Source organism: Oryctolagus cuniculus, chromosome 1 (assembly GCF_964237555.1).
Source record: "Oryctolagus cuniculus chromosome 1, mOryCun1.1, whole genome shotgun sequence".
Taxonomy (NCBI): domain Eukaryota; kingdom Metazoa; phylum Chordata; class Mammalia; order Lagomorpha; family Leporidae; genus Oryctolagus; species Oryctolagus cuniculus.
The window spans coordinates 182,617,249-182,633,267 of NC_091432.1; the positions used below are offsets into that span (position 1 = coordinate 182,617,249).

General features: G+C 41.4%; 1 protein-coding gene and 1 long non-coding RNA gene across 8 annotated transcripts in view; one reads left to right on the forward strand and one right to left on the reverse strand.

The window, feature by feature from the left end:
• The window catches only part of SLC24A2 (solute carrier family 24 member 2), a 268,137-nt gene that overhangs the window by 160,532 nt on the left and 91,586 nt on the right, over positions 1-16,019 (reverse strand). The gene's annotated exons all lie outside the window — the stretch shown is intronic.
• Positions 871-16,019, forward strand: part of LOC103347654 (uncharacterized) — a 138,555-nt gene continuing 123,406 nt past the window's right edge. For all 4 annotated transcript variants that reach the window (XR_011380278.1, XR_007919350.2, XR_007919351.2 and 1 more), the window contains exon 1: positions 871-14,116. This is a non-coding gene — a long non-coding RNA (uncharacterized lncRNA). The remainder of the gene's footprint in view (positions 14,117-16,019) is intronic.

Below are 16,019 nucleotides of genomic sequence, written 5' to 3' on the forward strand. Positions count from 1 at the left end.
TGGATTTACCCCTAATGGTAGAGCTAGAAATGTGCCAGGGGATTCCAATTTAATCCCATCAAAGTGGCATGTACCAATGCCATCTTACTTTTTAAAGTGATCAGTTTAAGTTCAGAATTGATCAAAAAGATAGGATTAAGTGTCAAAGGCATTACATAAATAAGACCAGTGTCTGCAAATAATTGATAGAATTAAAAAGGAGAGAATGATCCTACGTGGGAAGCAGGATACACAGTAGACTCATAGAATGGAAAAAGCCCTAAACAGCACTCTGGCCTCAGAATCAGCCCTTAAGGCATTCGGATCTAGCTAAAAAGCCCATGAAAGTTTTGCAGGCATGGAAAGCCAAGACATTGTGACAAAAAAAAAAAATGACCTAAATGAAAGATCTCTGTGAGTGAGATCCCAGTGGAAAGAACGGGCCATCAAAGAAGGAGGTAGCTTTCTCTGAGGGGAGGAGAGAACTTCCGCTTTGACTATGGCCTTGCCTAAATAAGATCATAGTTGATGAACTCAGGAGGCTTCCATAGCCTTGGCAGCTCATGACAAGAGCCTAGGGTGATTACTGGCGTCATAAATAAGAGTGTCAGTTGTTAAATCAACAGTGGGAGTCACTGAGCGCTTACTCCCCATGTAGAACCTCTGCCCTTAATGTGTTGTACTATACGAATTAATGGTAAAACTACTACTCAAACAGTACTCTGTTCTTTGTGTGTCTGTGTGGGTGCAGTCTGTTGAAATATTTACTTAGTATATACTAAGTTGATCTTCTGTATATAAAGATAATTGAAAATGAGTCTTGATGAAGAATGGGATGGGAGAGGGAGTGGGAGATGGGATGGTTGTGGGTGGGAGGGAGGTTATGGGGGGGAAAGCTGCTATAATCCAAAAGTTGTACTTTGGAAATTTATATTTATTAAATAAAAGTTGAAAAGAAAAATAAAATAGAGGTAGGTTAGCTTACAGATAATTTTTTCAAAGGAAAATATCTGGCAATGAATTATAGCTGCCACTTAGTGTTCTCTATGAGATAGGTCCTGGGATCACCACTTTATACACATTAACTCAACTGTTGTTCACAATAACCCTGAACATTGGATATTGGAATTCAGATTGTATAAATGAAAAATCTAAGGTCTAAAGACATGAAATGCTATGAGGGCAAACCTGTGAAGTAGGTTTAATTTTGTCTTTCAGAAAGATATATTGAAGCCCTAATACTCATTACCTGTTCATGAGACCTTATTTGATATAGGGTCTTTGTAGATGTAACCAAGTTAACATGAGGTCATGCTGTATCTGGGTAGGCTCTAAGTTCAATGACTGACATCTTATAAAATGAGATATTTGGACAGAGTGCAAAGACACTAAGAAGAAGGCTATGTGACACATAGAGGCAGATTGCATAGATGCAGGTACAAGCCAAGGAACACCACGGTTGCCAACAAACCACCAGAAGCTAAGTTGAAAAAAGAACGGATTCTTCTTGAAAGTCTTCAGTGGATCATGGACATGATAACATCTTAATTTCAGACTTCTAGCCTCCAGGACCATGAAAGAATAAATGTCTGTTGTTTGAAGCCATCCAGTTTGCAAAAGCAGCCCTAGGAAATGAATCTATGTGGGATTCAAGCACCAAGTTTGCTCTTTCTAAAGATACATCCTCTTCCTCACAGAGTATCAAAGCTGCCTGGTGTGTGGTTATTGACATCAGGTCTTCGCTCTTGCCAACATCTGATCTACCTGCTACACTTGAAGAAAGCCAGTGAGAAGCATTTTGCAGAGAAATGATGATGTATCCAGCCAGCGTGAGGTCTCCAAACATGGTCCTCAGAAAGGGGATTTGAGAGGTGCAAGGACAAATGCAGTGTCAACTGTTTAGAGGTATTTCTATGGTCCGTGGAGAAATTCAGGTGACTTTCACTCACCTGGTGGCAGTGGAGATGAGAAGTGATAACTTTGAGAGGTCTTGAGAATGTGGAACTCATTGGCTATTGGGACAAGGGTGAAAAGCTGTCAGCAGTGACATTCAGGTTTTCAGACTGTGTGATGGTTATGACAGTGAGAAGAAGGCAGCAGTTCATTGAGATTGGTCTAGTAAACCTGAGGGCCTTTAGTTTGTTGTAGAATTCTTTTATTATAATTTATTTATTTATATTAATAATATAAAGAGAATAGACTTCATGTTGTTCATAGATATAATTCTAAAGACAACCATACTTCCCTCCCTCTATCCTCTCTCCTTCCTGCCTTTTTTCCCTGTATGTTTTACAATAATATATTTTCAATTTACTTTATAATCACAGGCTTAATGCATCATTAACCATAATGTTCAATAAATAAAAAGTAGAAAACCACTGTTCCACAGGAATGTAAAAAAGGGCTATAAACAATAATGAAATCATGAGATATGTTTCATTATATATACATACATATACATAGTGTCATATATTAACTACCACATATCTGAGAAAACATGATATATGTCTTTTTGGGGCTTGATTATTTCAGTAAGCATCATGTATGCATTTTGTTGCAAAAAACCAGGATTTCATTCTTTTTTTTGTGGCTGAGTAGTCTTCCATTGTGTATATATATCACATTTTCCTTACCTAGTCATTAGTTGGTGGACATCTGGGTTGATTCCATTTCTTAGCTATTGTGAATTGAGCTGTAATAAACATGGAGGTACAAATAACTCTTTAATATGCTGATTTAATTTCCTTTGGGTAAATTCTCAGGAGTGAGATGGCAGGGTCATATGGTAAATCTATTTTCAGGTTTTTGAGGAATATTCATACCATCTTCCATAGAGTTGTACTAGTTTACATTGCCACCAACAGTGTATTAGGGCACCTTTTCCTCTCACATCCTCTCTAACATTTGTTATTTTTTGACTTAAGGAACAGGCATTTGAGTCAAAATAGGTGTGAACCCTGGTATTGCAACACACTAGCTATGAGACTTTGGTCAAATCATTTAACCTCATAGAACTTCTGTTCCCTCATATATAAAAAGTGACGATGATATGAGTTAATATTTGCAAGGAACACATGGTAAGCAAGTAACCAATTGTTAGCTTTAATGTTTTATAACTAATGCTTTCTACCTAGAAAATTTCAATGTTACATTGTATTATTTCTAAGCATTTACAAATGAGGTACAGCAAATCTTGTTTTTATTTCCTCAATTACATGTGAGAAATACGGGGAGACTGTGGTACACAGTGATTCAGAAGCAGTCCAAGCTCTCTTTCATGTCTCAAGAAAATGAAAATTATTTTCTAGCTCTATGCAACTCTGAAGTACCCATCATATTTTAGTGCAGAATTTTAAAACTTTTTATTAAAAAGGGAATGTAAATGAATTATAGCCTAGCAGTGTGGAGTGTATACATTCTTTTTTATTTCCAACAGTTCATGAGAACAGCATGTACCTGTCACAAAATAGCACTTTCTCTTACCTAACAGATTTTTTTTCTCTCTCTAAAGGGCTACTAAACCATTAGGTTTTGTTCAATGCAGGACATCTTGTCCTTTTCCCTGAGGTTATAGTACTTGGTGCCTTTTATGGTTTCAGACAGTAAACTGCTCTCTAAGTGGGACTCTGTCCTTTGTCCAGAACATTTTATCTTTTCTAAAGCACAGCATGTCCACCGTGGCAGGTGCTATTTATGTGCACATTCTCAGAGCTACACAAACAATAATTCTCACTCTTTTCTTGAAATATTTAAAATAAAGCACCCAGTACAAATTAATAGAGAACAGGTGCCTTAATATTTGTATAATTGAGATCTGTTCTTTCTGTAGAGATACTAATAAATCTAGATTCCATTACTCATGAGAAGTAACTTTATTTCCTTGCCATTTAGAAAGATAACCTAAATGATTTATCATGTAAAAAGAGAAAAATCAAATCTTGAGTTGAAGAATCATAATGAAAGGAAGTTGCTAAAATAATGACAGAGAGCTTACCAAAGCTAATTTTTTCTACAACCTGATATTTTCCCTTGTACCTCCCTCGGATATATCAAAATAAAAATATTCAAAAGTGAACACACTTCAATTTGTCTTTTCTACTCGCCCAACCGTATATGGTCTTCTGCCCATATTCCTATCTGTGTTAAAGTTTCCATCACTGAACTAGAGATCTGCTGTTGTGTTGAACAGTGTTCTCACTACTAAGCCTGACTGGACACTGTATCCTGGTGGTTCCACCTCTCCATCATTGCTCACCTTCTTTCTTCTCTCCATGCTCACATTTACCCTCTGTACCAAGTGTCCATGAACTTATATCATAGCCTCCTAGAGGCCTTTTTGCCTTTCATTTCTTCCGTCTCCTCTGAAGTCCAAGATAGCTTTCTAAATTGGCTTCTTTTCCCCAGATGAAGCCCTGGCCCCATGACCTACAGACTGGAGTGCCAGCTTCATGGAAGGGCATGAGGTGTCTGTGGCATGATCCCTTCTTGTTGGAGCTCATATTTGCTATTGTGTCCCAAACTGGACTTGATAATCCAGCATTCCACACTGTTGATAGTTCATCAGCTGTATGGTGGGGCTCTGTCTGCCTGGAGTATGTTTACCTTGTCACCCTGGAAAACTGTACCTTTCCTTCTCAAATCCTTCCACATCAGTGCCCTCTTTGCACTCTGACCTTGTTTCTATTCTTGTATATTTCAAATGCATTTTCAGCGTTTAACTTACATGTTTATCTCCTCGGCCACACTGGATGCTGCTTGGATGTGGAGACTGTTTCTAATTTGTCTTTGTTTCCCCAGGCGCTCACATTGTTCCTGGCCATTCTAGATAACCATCAACTATTGAAGAGAATTGTGACCTCAGTTGATTGCCAATAGTCTACCATTATTACTTTTCAAAATACCCTCCTGCTACTCTACATCCTTCCAACATATTTTGTTTACCAATCCCACCAGACTCTTACCTTCATTTTATAGGTGAAGAAACTGGTAAGTCAGTGTCAATGTCCCACTGCTAGTAACTAACAGCCAGGACTTGACCCCAGAGCTACATGGGATCACACAACCCAGACAGCCTGGTGGCAGACTCTGCTGCCTTCCCAGAATCTAAGCAGTAAATTGGGAGCAATTTCTTGAAAGCACAAAATATTCCTCAACTCTACCCTCCACTCATTCTTTATCCTCTTTCTACCTGGGAAAGTCTTGGTTTTTTTTTTTTTTGTTTGTTTGTTTTGTTTGTTTGTTTTTCCCTTTAAGTTCTAGTTCAAATGCTGGAGACTTTAGGAAAGCCTTTCTATTATAAGGTTGAAACAATGGTTTTCTTGTCTGTGCAACCCATGGGAACTTAATCACACACACACACACACACACACACACACACCCCTACTCTTTCTCTTTCCTGGCCTCAGTTATATTCTAGTTCATATGATGGATACTTCTGCAAGACTTTTCTCCTTAATTAATCTGAAGTGTCTTTAGTGTACAGAGAAAGTCTTTCCCATTTTCTATATAGCCACAGCCCACAATACCATATAATCTTGGGCTGAATAAATAAATGTACGAGAGCTGTATTTCACTGGTCTATCTCTGTTTGAGAATAGGGGCTTTATAAATGTCATTTCCTTCTCGCATTTGGCCCGTAAATAAATACCTTGCTTTGGTTATACCTTCGTATGGTTACATCTTACACAGCGTAATTATTCTCCATAGCATGAGAAAAGGAGCAGAGAATAGGGAGGGGGGAGGTGTGTGTCATCTAGGACTTCAGGTCCAAGTCCTGGAGCTCTAAAACCAGGGGGAGAAAAAGAAAGAGACTGCATCTTCCTTGGGAAACTCTTCTCAACAGGCGCAGTATACAGTTTCCCAATGATGCATGTGGAAATGTGTGAGTAGGGCAGAGAGGGGAGTGCGGAGTGAATAATGAAATGACTGGCAGCAGTACTGGCATTGGCACTAGAGGTCAGAGCCCAGCAGTCTTAAAGGCCCTAGAATGCATGGGGCAGTCCTGCATAACCAAGAACTGTGCTGTCCAAAATGCCAATGGTGTTGGTATTAATTTTTTTTTAATTGCTGCTATAACAAATTACAACAATATAGAGGCTTGAACAGCGCAAATTTATTATCTTAAACTCTGGTAGATTAGGAATCTCACATAGCTGTCTGTAGGCTGAAGCCAAAATATTCACAGGGCTAGTACCTGTCTGCAGGCTCTAGGGGAGAATATTTCCTTGCCTTTCCCAGCTTCTAGGAATCACTCACATTCCTGGGCCTTCTTTTCCCCAGATGAAGCACTGGCCCCACGACCTACAGACTGGAGATATCTTTCTATCTTCAAAATCCACAGTATTGTGTTAAGAGCTTCTTCTTCAATTCTCTCTTTTGCCTCCTTCCTCCACTTGTAAGGACCTTTGTGATGACTTTGGGCCCACCTGAATAATCTAGGGTCATCTCCCCATCTCAAAGCCAGCTGATTAGCAAACCTTATTCCATCTACTACCTTAATTCCCTTTGCCACATGGCATAAAATATTCACAGGTTCCAGCAATTAGGATGTAGACACCTTTGGGAGCCATTGTCCTGCCAACTGCAATGCCTCCACTGAGAAACACTGGAGGAAATCCCACACACTCACACTATGTGATCATCTTCTGTGTTAGATGAATCTACCTCATGACAGGCACTCAGGGCATGGTCTGAAACCAGAGGGCTTAGAAATTTAAATACCCCAGTGAAATTCTGAGTGCTTAGCAGAAGTATCAGTCTGATCCCATGGCCTCCACCTGCCTTCCTGTCTTCTTTATCATCACTAGAAGTCATCAGGGACAAATCTCAGGCCTGAGACCCTCCTCATTTGCAGCTGGAGGTGTTAAGCACAGGTGAGAATTAAGGTCACACAGATTCAGTCTGGATTATTTCTCTATTTTGTTAGGCTTTAAAACACTTTTATGTATTCATTTTATTTTATTAGAAAGGCAGAGTGACAGAGGGGACAAGAAAAAAGAGGGAGAAAGGAAGAGGGAGAGGGGAGGAGAGGGAGAGGGAGAGAGAGAGAGAGAGAGATTTTCCATTTGTCACATCACTTCCCAAATGCCGGCAACATCTGGGACTGGGCCAGGCTGAAGCCTGGAGCCAGGAATTCTACCCAGGTCTCTATGTGGATGGCAGGGACTCAGTACTTGAGCCATCATTTGCTGTATCCCAGGGTGTGCATTAGCAGGAAACTGTATTGGAAGCAGAAGCATAGACAGATGTGGGACTCAATCCCAGGCATTCCAACAGGGGATGTGGACATCCCATGTGGCCATTTAACCAGCTGCACCACAATGCCTGCCCTACTTTATTCGTTTTTTTTTTCCTCCAAAGATGCTTGTTGCCGATGCTGGTCCTATTAGAAGCTTCCAAGTATGACCATAAAATGACATACTTATTAATATTTATTACTAATATAAACTTGTGACAATCAACTGTACAACAATCACATATTTCATCAACCTAGGAAGTAAAAAGAACTAATATTTTCTGCACATGACTTTGTTTCTTAAATAACAACAGTTGTTATGGCTGCCACTACAAAGTGCCAATTGCTTTATGTATTATGTTTTTTTGTTCCTTATGACAATCCTATTCAGTTAGTATTATTTCCATTTAACAGATGAAGAAATTTAGGAAAGAGAGAGATTACCCTATTTGACCAAGAACACATAGCAAATATGCATGGTCAGAATTTGATTGCAGTTCTCTAGCTTCCAGACCATGCCCTGGTCCATAAAAATGGATTTGGGTGGGGAAAAGAAAAGATAGACATTGCATGTCTCAGGGTGAGGGCAGCTGTTCTGTGGGCTCCATAAGTTACTCTACACTATCCCAGTCACCAGGTCGTAGAGCAAAGCCTGCTTTGTCTCCACTGAATGAATCTCTGGCTTTCTAAAGAACAATCTGATATTACTGATAAACACTGCTAATCCAGCCAAAGACCTCTGATTACCCCAAAGTAATCAGAGTAGGATAGGGTTAATTCTGGGATCATGAAAAGTTATTTACTATTTCTAAGCTGTTCTTTTTTTCTATTAGAGAGAGAGAGAGAAAGAGAAATTTTCCATCAGCTGATTTACTCTCCAAATGCTCATGATATCCAAGACTAGGCCAGGTCAAATCCAGGAGCTGGGAACTCAGTCCTTATGCTCCACATTTATGGTAGGAACCCAAGGACTTGAGCCATGACCTGCTGACTCTAATATGGGATGTGAACATCCCAAGTGGCATCTTTTTAAATAGTTATATATCTATTTATACATTTAAAGATTTTTACTTATGTGAAAGGTAGAATGACAGCAAAAGAGGAAGGGAGAGACAGAGGGAGAGTGGGAGATCTTCCATCCATTGGTTTACTGCCCAAATGGCCACAAAGGCCAGGGCTGGACCAGACTGAAGCCAGGAGCCCGGAACTCATCTGGATCTCCCATGGGAGTACAGGGGCCCAAGCACTTAGGGCATCTTACTCTGCTTTCCCAGTCACATTAACAGCGAGCTGGATTGAAAGTGGAACAGCTGGGACTTGAAATGGAGCCCAAACGGGAAGCCAGCATCATAGGCAGTGGCTTAACCCACTGCATCACAATGCTGGCCCCCCAGGTGGCAGCTTAACCCCCGTGACCTTATTTCTTGAATTTACTTTTACCTAAAGAAAATTGGCCCGCACTTTCTTAGCTTGTTTATAAGACTTCTAAACACAGTGACCCTGTACAAAATAGTGTCAGAACATGTGTGCCCCTGCTGGAACCTTCCAAAGCTCCCTATTGTATGGCAGAAATGGAAGCTGTTACAGAGGCCTTTAGATTTACAGGGGCCCTGCAATGGACCCCCATGTCCCACCACCTCTCTGCTCTCACCTGCCTTCCTCATGTCTCTCCAATTACAGGATTTTAACCCTGATCTTCCCCTCTGCAGTGGTTTTTACCATTATCTGCATATTTTGCTCAAACATCACCTTGCCCCCTTCCTTCCTCAGCTGCCTTATTTATGAAGTGGGGATACAAAACGATTGCTTTTTTTCCAAGGAGACCTGTCCTAGCCACCTTATTTAACACTCCTTACCTCTTTGTTTAATTCATGCTTCCCCACAGTCCTTCTCACCTTCCAATACCCTATTAATCTACATATACATTTTTACTTTGTAATTTTCGGACTGCTTCCTCTGTGAGGGGGAATTACCGTCCCTTTGTCTGTTGTGTCTTTTGTCTCTTGCTGGGAAGGACTTATTGTCTCTTTTGTGCACCGCCCTATCCCCTACCTTGATGCAGTGGAGGTCTAGGGCAGTGCAGAAAGCAAGCCACGGTTGTCCTGAGGAGGTGTCTCCATTTACTTTTTCTCCTGGTCATATGAGAGGGCTCCAAAGAATTCTTAACAAATGCTTATTATGAAAAGACTATGGGCCAGTGCCGTGGCTCAATAGGCTAATCCTCTGCCTTGTGGCGCTGGCACACCAGGTTCTAGTCCCGGTTGGGGTGCCGGATTCTGTCCCGGTTGCCCCTCTTCCAGGCCAGCTCTCTGCTATGGCTCGGGAGTGCAGTGGAGGATGGCCCAAATGCTTGGGCCCTGCACTTGCATGGGAGACCAGTAGAAGCACCTGGCTCCTGGCTTCTGGCTTCAGATCAGCGCGATGCGCCGGCTGCGGCGGCCATTGGAGGGTGAACCAACAGCAAAAGGAAGAACTTTCTCTCTCTCTCTCTCTCTCTCTCTCTATCTCACTGTCCACTCTGCCTGTCAAAAAAAAAAAAAAAAAAAGACTATGCATGGGTTTCAAAAGATTTTGGTTTTGGCACCAAAAATAAAGACATCTTTTAATTCCATTTTCCCACAAATTGTTAAAATTATTTGTTTTCATTTATTTGAAAGGCAGTAAAACAGAGACAGAGAGAGCGCTCTTCCATCCTCTGGTTGACTCCCCATATGTGGTTAACAGCTGGGGCTGAGCCAGGCTGAAGCCAGGGGCCCAGAACAAAATCTAGTGCTCCCACATGGATGGAAGAGAGGCACCCCCTGCTGCCTCCCAGGTTGTGCCTTAGCAGGAAGCTAGATTAGAAGCAGAGGCAGGACTCAAACATAGGCACTCTGATATAGGATGTGATTGTCCCATCCCAGGTGGTGTCTTACCTGCTCTGCCAAATGCCAACACCTCCACAGACTCTTTGAAGTACGCTTACATTGCTCAATGAAAAACATTTTGAAGGCAAGCCACTCTGTAGGTAGCACAATTACACATGATAAAGCAGTGGGCGACGACAGAGCCCACTCACCTAGCAGGAGCAGGCGTGGCTGGTACCTTTGTTTTCCTTGGCATGAACTTCTGAGACAGAGTGAGGATCTGTAAATTAATGAGTGGGTCCATCATTTGCTTTTATTCTCTAGAGACTCATTTAGTCAACCTTTATCTGGGAAACAGTGCATTATGCTTGCAGACTATTTGAGAGAGTAGTGACAAACACTACTTTGCAAAAACAACTTCTTCAAGGAACAGAAATAGGTACTGATTGATGGGTTCCGCTAGGGTGATTTATCATCATTTCTCTGCCCACATCCACCGGCTTGATTTTACTGTTGACATTTCTTGTGCAGTTCTCTCTGCCACAGGTTAATTGGAACTGGGACCTAGATAGGGGCCTTTGAAACTCATTATCCTGTGTCATGCACGTGCTTTATGTGAACATTTACCGGAGGTGAGATTCCAATTATAACAGTGCTGACTTGCAGTGACGAATGTCCAGAAATGTTCACTGGGCCAGTACAAAGACCCTCAATGTCTAAGGCAGCACATGTGAAATTACAGTTAATGTTCCTTTTGGTGCCGATAGTTGATAGTTGCATATGGAATGAGATAATGGAGTGTGAAACCGGGCCAGTCTGTAAAGCCAATCAGGAGAAACATTGCCTCACATTAAATTGCTAATGAATATCAGCCTGTAATTGTAATCTCCTTTAGAACTGTTTTCCCCTCCTGTAAATTTTAGCTACAACAGTAAAGGGAGAAAATACTTGAATGCCAAACAGCAGAATACCAAGTGGGACAGCCTCCATCCTGTGGCCATGATGTACAGAAAACCCAAAAGGAAAGGTTGTTTCCATGGCAAAGTAAAAATCAGCACGATGTAGAGTGTGGCACAGGTGCACTGCACAGAGCTGGAGAAACACGCTAATACTGTGGTGTCCTCCAAACCCACGAATGCCCTGAAGAAATGTCACAGCATCTTTTGTTTGCAACCACACAGATGTATTTATGACTGATCTTGGATATCTAATAGTTGAAATAAATTTGTATGTCTTTTAAGCAACTGAGGGAAGATGTGGAAGATTTTTGAAGGCAGGGCCAAGGGAAAATCCCAGTCATGGTTACCGTCCACTTTTCATTGTTTTTTCACTTTATGTTATTGATTGGCTGCCATGCGTAGGAGTGAGACAGATTAAAAATCAAAACAAAACTGATAGCAACTTTCTTTTTTTTCAAGAAAAGGTTTATGGTATCAAAAAAAAAGAGCTTATTGAGATGACAGTAAAACTGGGAACTCTGCTGTGTAGCTTGAATGTGCCCCCCAGAATTCAACCTCTAACGCCGCAGCAGTGTTGGGAAATGGGGTCTGATGGGAGGTGACTGGGTCTGAGGTCTGCCTTCATGAATGGATTATTGGTATTAGCAGAGGGGAAGCTCAGTTACTCTGAGAGTAGGATAGTTAGAAAAGCGAGTTTGCCCTCACCTGGCTGGCTTGCTCTCTTGCCCTTCTTTCTGCTGTGGGGTGAAATAGCAGGAGGACCCTAACCAGATGCCGGCACCTTGATATTGGACTGTTCAGCCCCCAGAACTGTGAGAAACGAATTTATTTTCTTTACAATGACTCAGTCTGTGGTATTCTGTTATAGCAGTACAAATTGATCTAAAGCAAACTCATGATAAAAATTCAGTCGTGCAACTCTCATTCCTGGCATAATGCTGATATGAAATTCTAGTGCAGGGCATTTTCCAAAGGGAGGAGAGAGAGAGAAGTTTGCTGTAAAATCCTTGTAAAGGACAGTAAGTCGGCTGGCACCGCGGTTCAATAGGCTAATCCTCTGCCTGCAGCGCCGGCACACCAGGTTCTAGTCCCGGTCGGGGCGCCGGATTCTGTCCCGGTTGCCCCTCTTCCAGGCCAGCTCTCTGCTGTGGCCAGGGAGTGCAGTGGAGGATGGCCCAAGTCCTTGGGCCCTGCACCCCATGGGAGACCAGGAGAAGCACCTGGCTCCTGGCTTCAGATCAGCGCCGTGCGCCGGCTGCAGCACGCAGGCCGTGGCGGCCATTGGAGGGTAAACCAACGGCAAAAGAAGACCTTTCTCTGTCTCTCTCTCTCTCTCACTGTCCACTCTGTCTGTCAAAATAATAATAATAATAATAATAATAATAATAAAGACAGTAAGTCAACGACTGAGTGCTTGTTGTATGCTAGACACTACAATAAGTGCTGTGGAAAGACACCAAAAGCTAAGCCCTCAGTCAAGGAGCTTACAGTTTAGTGGGTGAGGTGATGAACCTAAACAATTCCAAGTCTAGGGCAGGAAATGCAGTTCTTCCTTCATAGAGTTCTGTGGAGACAGGACAAGGAACAGTCGTGTTAGGGAAGTAGAATGACTGTTGAGTTGTATGCTGAAGGGCACAGAGGAGTTCCTTGTCCTTCTGGGAGTGAAAAGGCCTGGGGAAGTGCTGGGCATTTGGTCTCACCTCATGTGGTCATTCTGACCAATGACCTGCATTTCACCTGCAGCAGCCAACGTGCCACCTGGAAATTGTGTTGTGTACATTTTTTTTTTTATCTCCAGGAAATATCATTTCACTATGAAAGATGTGGCCTACCATACTTCACTGGTTTAGTTTATCAACGTTTAGTTCATTTTCCTACTTATTTTATTTGGATGCTTTCAACCAGAGTTTCTTGAAATGGCAAAAACAGCTACCCTGGGTAATAGAAATCTAGGTGGGCTCAAACAGAACTGAAATTTTATACAACCAGGACAACTTTCCTGTACTGAGATGGAAAACTAATATACACTTTTATGCTGGAGGGGGGCAGGTAACATTTAATTAGGGAATCATCGCTCTGCCCCTGTTTATTCACAAACACTCTGTGGTTTCCAATAATTTCTCTCTCTCCTATTTTCATTTCATTAAACTGCTGGACAATATTTTTGTACACTTTTGCAAAACTCTTTGAAGGCTTCTTTCAGAGATGAGTGAAATAATTTCTAAAAATAACTTTCAAATCAATTTATTTGGCTTGTAGAAATCTTGGTGAAGAAAGGAGATATTAAATGTGTAAAATTAAAAAAACCCTCTCCATTTTATGTTAGTGTATGCTACTAACATTCTGTGGACAGAGCATTGAATTTACAGTGGGCAATCCAGGGTTTGAAAATCCTAGCTGTTTGACTTTAGGCAAGTCATATAATTCTCCAGAACCTCAGATTCTTTGGACTGCAAAACAAGGGAATAGTATCTTGGCAAGAGCAAAATAAGAGAACACATGAAAATATTACTGATAGGATCCTGGGCACCATTTAGCAGGCTTATTATATTTTTGTTAATCTGGATTTGAAAGCAAAACCTAGAAGTGATTCCAAATAGTTATTGAAGTTTGTGGAAAAGTTCTAGGGACTTGACTTTTTTTTTTTTTTTCTAGTAGTATTTCCATGAATTCAAAATCTAATTTCCTTGGAATGAGTTTTGTTTTTCTTCATTTTAGGGATACAAGTCAGAGAGTGTTTCTGGTGAATAACTTTCACTTAGGAAATTCAGTAGGAGTACAATTGAAGTAGGCAGGCATACAGGTTAAAATCAATTAGGTTTGTGAGCTGGAAGACCATGCCTTCGCCATGCCCCTGTGTGACCTCATGCCCTTACCTGGCCACACCTGGGTGCCCACCAGCCAATCAGGTTAATTAACCACTCCCCTTTGGAAGTGGGTTAAAAGCCTGGGACTACGTGTGTCTGGGGCCTTCTCTTCTTCCCTGGCCTCTTGCCAGGAGGGGGCTAGCTGTAGCCCTGCGCCTCCAGGCCCGAAGGCCATGTGCCCTCGGCTTCCTGGCCTAGATGTTCCTCCACATGGCTGGTTCCTGGCGCTTGGTATGTACCAGATTTCCCTCTCTCTTAGATAAAGCTCTCACTCTCCTACATATCTTTCTCACTACAAAAGCCTAAAGTGTATCATGCTACCTTGTTTATGGATGCCATATTTAGAATTCTTCTCTAAATATTAGGCAAGAACCCTCCCAGGCTTATTAATATTGGGGATTTATTAATAAGCATATGGTGATATCATATGGCACCCCAAATTTTGGTAGCATATGTGGCTCCCCAGATGGCGTTTCTGGGGAACTTCAAGCGGCCACATTTTTGTATAGATTTTAGGGGGTAATTTCCGATATCACAGTTGCAGAAAGTGTTTTTTTAATCATTTCATTGATTATAGGTTTCCTATTTGTCTCCCACATACATGTCTTTCTCTAAGCCAGAGGAATGTCTTATTTTGGGTGTCTCCTAGTGTCAAACTCAGAATCCCCAGAATTTAAATTCTTTTGACCAGTTAGTTGAATACATAGTCATGTGGTATTAAGCATAAATTTTTACTACTACCACCAAGTACATAACATATAGTAGTTCAGTTCAAATCTTAGACAAATTTGAAACCTTCACTTTATGAAAGAAATTAATGTATATTTACCAAAACTAAAAAATTATAATGAAGGATTATTTATTGAGACAAGACAGAAAGAACTTACATAATGGGGCCAGCGTTGTGGCGTAGCAGGTAAAGCTGCCACCTGTAATGCTGGCATCTTAGTATGGGTGCTGGTTTGCATCCTGGCTTCTCTGCTTCTGATCCAGTGCCCTGCTAATGTGCCTGAGAAAGCAGCGAGAAATGGCCCAAGTGCTTGAGCCCCTGTACCCATGTGGGCAATCCAGAAGAAGCTCTTGGCTTGTGAGTTCGACCCATCCCAGGCTGGGTCATTGTAGCAATTTGGGGAGTGAACCAGCAGATGAGAGATCTCTCTCTATGTGCCTCTCTCTCTGGAACTCTGACTTCCAAATAAATAAATAAATAAATCGTAAAAAAAAATCCAACATAGTAGGTACTGCATCGATCCTTGCTATTTTCTGACTTATTTACTTACACTGATTGATTAAATATTTAATAGGTATTTATAATGCTTATTTAATAAATAAATTAAATATATTTATTATGTATTTATTGTATTACTTCATCACATTTTCAGCACAAACTAATAAGACAAGTATCATCATTGTTATTTTACAGATGAGGCAGCCAAGACTGAGTGAAGCAAATTATCTGTCATAATTGGTACAGCTTTACTGGCTCCTTAGCCAGTGCCATTTTCCACAGAACGAAGTGCAGTGGTTATACTGTGACCCCCTCCCCAAACAAAAATGAGCAAGCTAAATCAGGCATTTATCCTGCAATTTTGCTAAGTTTTGACAGTTCTCAAAAGGTAAGATTCTGAGTTTACTCAGTTTAATCTCAGTAAGATTCATAGGTCTGTGGATTTGAGAGTCTCATTGCTAAGGGGAGCCAGTGAAAGAGTTGTGGTTGTTTCAAAGTATCTGACTAATGTTCAGAATACTCCTTCTACTACAGAATAGGGCATGTTTATTACAGTTTCCAGGGAGTCAGTGCTATAGGACAGTTGACATGATGGGGAAGTTTTCCATGTGACACAGCTAATATAATCTTCATCATGAACAACAGCTTTTTTTTTTCTTTTTAAAGATTTCTTTATTTATTTGAAAGTCAGAGTTACACAGAGAGAGGAGAGGCAGAGAGAGAGAGAGGTCTTCCATCCGATGGTTCACTCCCCAATTGGCTGCAAGGGCCAGAGATGTGCTGATCCAAAGCCAGAGGCCAGGAGCTTCTTCTGGGTCTCCCACATGGGTGCAGGGACCCAAGGACTTGGGCCATCTTTTACTGCTTTTACAGGCCATAGCAGAGAGCTGGATTGGAAGTGGAGCA